The sequence below is a fragment of the Schistocerca gregaria genome, unplaced genomic scaffold, assembly GCF_023897955.1.
Source record: "Schistocerca gregaria isolate iqSchGreg1 unplaced genomic scaffold, iqSchGreg1.2 ptg000186l, whole genome shotgun sequence".
NCBI lineage: Eukaryota > Metazoa > Arthropoda > Insecta > Orthoptera > Acrididae > Schistocerca > Schistocerca gregaria.
This window is the reverse complement of record NW_026061733.1, coordinates 262,501-267,500: the sequence shown is the minus strand read 5'-3', so window position 1 is coordinate 267,500 and position 5,000 is coordinate 262,501. Positions and strand designations below refer to the sequence as shown.

At 54.2% G+C, this 5,000-nt stretch overlaps 1 non-coding gene across 1 annotated transcript in view; it reads right to left on the bottom strand.

The window, feature by feature from the left end:
* The window catches only part of LOC126304787 (small subunit ribosomal RNA), a 1,893-nt gene extending 534 nt beyond the window's left edge, over positions 1–1,359 (bottom strand). Inside the window, exon 1 of the ribosomal RNA XR_007553178.1 lies at positions 1–1,359. This exon is cut by the window's left edge and continues 534 nt beyond it. This is a non-coding gene — a ribosomal RNA (small subunit ribosomal RNA).
* Between the last annotated feature and the right edge of the window lie 3,641 nt (positions 1,360–5,000).

Below are 5,000 nucleotides of genomic sequence, written 5' to 3'. Positions count from 1 at the left end.
CATGCACCACCACCCACCGAATCAAGAAAGAGCTATCAATCTGTCAATCCTTCCGGTGTCCGGGCCTGGTGAGGTTTCCCGTGTTGAGTCAAATTAAGCCGCAGGCTCCACTCCTGGTGGTGCCCTTCCGTCAATTCCTTTAAGTTTCAGCTTTGCAACCATACTTCCCCCGGAACCCAAAAGCTTTGGTTTCCCGGAGGCTGCCCGCCGAGTCATCGGAGGAACTGCGGCGGATCGCTGGCTGGCATCGTTTATGGTTAGAACTAGGGCGGTATCTGATCGCCTTCGAACCTCTAACTTTCGTTCTTGATTAATGAAAACATACTTGGCAAATGCTTTCGCTTCTGTTCGTCTTGCGACGATCCAAGAATTTCACCTCTAACGTCGCAATACGAATGCCCCCGCCTGTCCCTATTAATCATTACCTCGGGTTCCGAAAACCAACAAAATAGAACCGAGGTCCTATTCCATTATTCCATGCACACAGTATTCAGGCGGGCTTGCCTGCTTTAAGCACTCTAATTTGTTCAAAGTAAACGTGCCGGCCCACCGAGACACTCAACTAAGAGCACCCTGGTAGGATTTCAACGGGGTCCGCCTCGGGACGCGCAAGCACGCCTTCGGCTCGCCCCACCGGCAGGACGTCCCACGATACATGCCAGTTAAACACCGACGGGCGGTGAACCAACAGCGTGGGACACAAATCCAACTACGAGCTTTTTAACCGCAACAACTTTAATATACGCTATTGGAGCTGGAATTACCGCGGCTGCTGGCACCAGACTTGCCCTCCAATAGATACTCGTTAAAGGATTTAAAGTGTACTCATTCCGATTACGGGGCCTCGGATGAGTCCCGTATCGTTATTTTTCGTCACTACCTCCCCGTGCCGGGAGTGGGTAATTTGCGCGCCTGCTGCCTTCCTTGGATGTGGTAGCCGTTTCTCAGGCTCCCTCTCCGGAATCGAACCCTGATTCCCCGTTACCCGTTACAACCATGGTAGGCGCAGAACCTACCATCGACAGTTGATAAGGCAGACATTTGAAAGATGCGTCGCCGGTACGAGGACCGTGCGATCAGCCCAAAGTTATTCAGAGTCACCAAGGCAAACGGACCAGACGAGCCAATCCGATTGGTTTTGATCTAATAAAAGCGTCCCTTCCATCTCTGGTCGGGACTCTGTTTGCATGTATTAGCTCTAGAATTACCACAGTTATCCAAGTAACGTGGGTACGATCTAAGGAACCATAACTGATTTAATGAGCCATTCGCGGTTTCACCTTAATGCGGCTTGTACTGAGACATGCATGGCTTAATCTTTGAGACAAGCATATGACTACTGGCAGGATCAACCAGGGAGCTGCGTCAACGAGAGCTGAGCAGCCGGCCGCCCGGGAGTGTGTCCCGAGGGCCCGCGCGAACACGCAAGCGTCCGCTCAATTATTCTGCAAACAGGAGGAGGCTGAGCTCCCCTGCACGATACACCTCGAAACCCTCTCAGGTCCCGGCGGCGCGCAGCGCCGTCCTAAGTACTTGGTCGGGTTCGAGAGAGGCGCAATCGCCCGGAGATAGGCGAGTAGACGCTTTCAGTGCGAACACCCGTGCTCCCAACTGAGCTTGCCGCTGCCGACAGAGGCCCGGGAGCGTGCTGTCGTGGCATTGCCGGCGGGAAACAACACGCGCCACCTACGGTGACCGGCAGCTCCAACGCCAGCGCCACAGAAGGGCAAAGCCCCACTTGGGTGCAGAAGCGAACTCTCCCAGCACAGCGCACGCGCCAACACGTCCGCAGAGCTGCGATACAAACCACCTGCGAGAACCGCTGGGGGCGACCGAGCAGCAGACGGCGTCGCGACGCCGAGTGCCGGGCGGCGGCGCATCCTCAACGCACACAGTCCGCAATCGGACCAGCACACTGCAGATGTCCACCGCGCTTCGCACCGGGCTCGGCAGAACCCACTTTGGCCGCCTGGCGCCGCGCGCAGGGTGCGCCGGCGCATAGCTGGGACGCCAGCCGGGCCCGTCGGCCGGCGCTCCTGCCACTGGGCGCCCCCCACCAGCCGGCTGTAGTGCGTGCGCTCACGCAGCGCGCGGCCAGCACGCCGGGCGGCCCCCCCTCACCGGCCGGGGACTGTCCCGCCAAGCCACAGCCTCGTATCGCTTCATACCCACATGGCCAACTCAGGTTCGGGGGCATGGCGGGTACCGCCGAAACAACCGGTTCACAGATGTACCGATCGTCGCTATCACCGATGCACCTGCAGCGCGAACAACCGCTCAACAACTGATTTCCAGTTCATTTGCGGATCTTTGGCAGCAAACGTATACGTCAATCTACATTTGCGAAATCTACGATTCTGGCATGCCTGCATGTTATGTGTCACGACACGCTACATCAGCCCACATACACACTGCGGCATGTACACGAGAGAACACGTGGAAGATGGTCCGCGCACGTGTGCAATGTCCCTTGCGCGGTCGACTGTCAACCGGCCTCTGTAGCATGTCGCAGATGTGGAACGCGGTCCACCGTGCTATCATGTTGTGTGGGGCAATACGATTAAATAGGAAAACCCTCGTCGCTACATCAACAGACGGCTCACGCTGATTCCCGGCAGAGGGAGGAGGGGGGGGGGGGCCAACATGCAATACTTTCGTCCGTACCTACTTACCACATGTCTGTACGGCGTACAACAGTGCAATCTCGCTGTAATGGGGAGACGAGACAAGTAGCATCATGCACAACATATGGCCCTTATGATTCGCCATTGTAGGGCGCAGCCGGTGTACGGTCAAGCATGTGCCACATTATGTCACTCAGTACGTAACGACGGATGATCAGTGTGGGTTACGCGTACATCAGCGGACAGTCCACACAGGCCGTACCACAACGTACACTGACTGCATCGACAACCGAATGCAACTGAACAGCTGCAAGGCTCATTTCACAAACAAACGCCTGACCGACCAGCTTGGAAGGGCAGGAGGGGAGGGCGATATTCGTTCTGTAGCGGTACACCCTTCCAGTGGTTAGCGGGACTGTGTAGAAAGTACGCAACACTCGAAAGACCTTTATGTGAGGGTACGCACCATGGCATCAAGAAATACACATGACACCAGAGGATCCAAGCAGTGAACTATGTTCAGAGGGTTGCTGTTAGGCAAAGCTACATTCCTGTGACGTTACATGTGACAGTTAAGGTGCAGTGTAAGTTAGGTTAAGGTGCAGTGTAAGTTAGGTTAAGGTGCAGTGTAAGTTAGGTTAAGGTGCAGTGTAAGTTAGGTTAAGGTGCAGTGTAACTTAGGTTAAGGTGCAGTGTAACTTAGGTTAAGGTGCAGTGTAACTTAGGTTAAGGTGCAGTGTAACTTAGGTTAAGGTGCAGTGTAACTTAGGTTAAGGTGCAGTGTAACTTAGGTTAAGGTGCAGTGTAACTTAGGTTAAGGTGCAGTGTAACTTAGGTTAAGGTGCAGTGTAAGTTAGGTTAAGGTGCAGCGTAACTTAGGTTAAGGTGCAGCGTAACTTAGGTTAAGGTGCAGCGTAACTTAGGTTAAGGTGCAGCGTAACTTAGGTTAAGGTGCAGCGTAACTTAGGTTAAGGTGCAGCGTAACTTAGGTTAAGGTGCAGCGTAACTTAGGTTAAGGTGCAGCGTGGGTTAGGTTAGGGGCCAACGTGGGTTAGGTTAGGGGCCAACGTGGGTTAGGTTAGGGGCCAACGTGGGTTAGGTTAGGGGCCAACGTGGGTTAGGTTAGGGGCCAACGTGGGTTAGGTTAGGGGCCAACGTGGGTTAGGTTAGGGGCCAACGTGGGTTAGGTTAGGGGCCAACGTGGGTTAGGTTAGGGGCCAACGTGGGTTAGGTTAGGGGCCAACGTGGGTTAGGTTAGGGGCCAACGTGGGTTAGGTTAAGGGCCAACGTGGGTTAGGTTAAGGGCCAACGTGGGTTAGGTTAAGGGCCAACGTGGGTTAGGTTAAGGGCCAACGTGGGTTAGGTTAAGGGCCAACGTGGGTTAGGTTAAGGGCCAACGTGGGTTAGGTTAAGGGCCAACGTGGGTTAGGTTAAGGGCCAACGTGGGTTAGGTTAAGGGCCAACGTGGGTTAGGTTAAGGGCCAACGTGGGTTAGGTTAAGGGCCAACGTGGGTAAGGTTAGGGGCCAACGTGGGTAAGGTTAAGGGCCAACGTGGGTTAGGTTAAGGGCCAACGTGGGTTAGGTTAAGGGCCAACGTGGGTTAGGTTAAGGGCCAACGTGGGTTAGGTTAAGGGCCAACGTGGGTTAGGTTAAGGGCCAACGTGGGTTAGGTTAAGGGCCAACGTGGGTTAGGTTAAGGGCCAACGTGGGTTAGGTTAAGGGCCAACGTGGGTTAGGTTGCCAGAGATGTGTCAAATCAGGATGTACGTTTGGCTGGTGTCAGGTGGTGGGTTGGTTCGATGCCTTTATAAGGGGTGTGGCCAAAGGGTATTTTATTACTTGTACCTTTTGTGTTGTGGCGTGGCGTTGCGTCCTGTGTTGATACTGGGTGGACCACTGTGGGTGTTGCTGGCTGATTTGAGCTGCGTTGTTTGCGGGTGATGTGAGACATTCTGTCTTATTAGTGGACGTGACGTTCCTCTTGTCGTTGTTTGGATAGTGTCCTGTGGCAGCGAGGATAAAATGGATGTTGTTGAACGATAGTGCTTTGGTGCTTTCGCTTTGTTACACACAGAGTGGACTGTGAGATAGGGTGACTGGGTCGAGTGCGGTTCACACTGTCCTCCCCAGTTTACAGTATGTATCATCTATGTATGTGGTCCTGCATCATTTACTAAGGAGGGACGTCAGACGACTGAAATATTAGTTATGTACTGATGTAAAGCAGAATGCTTACCTTCCACCAGTGGGCGAGTATCGACTCTGCCCCAGAGTTGCCACCGCAGGAAGAGGTGTCGGAAACACTACCCGCACACCGTCACCACTGTGCGGGGGGACGGACCCTCTATATCCTCAGCGGCGCACTCTTTGCCACC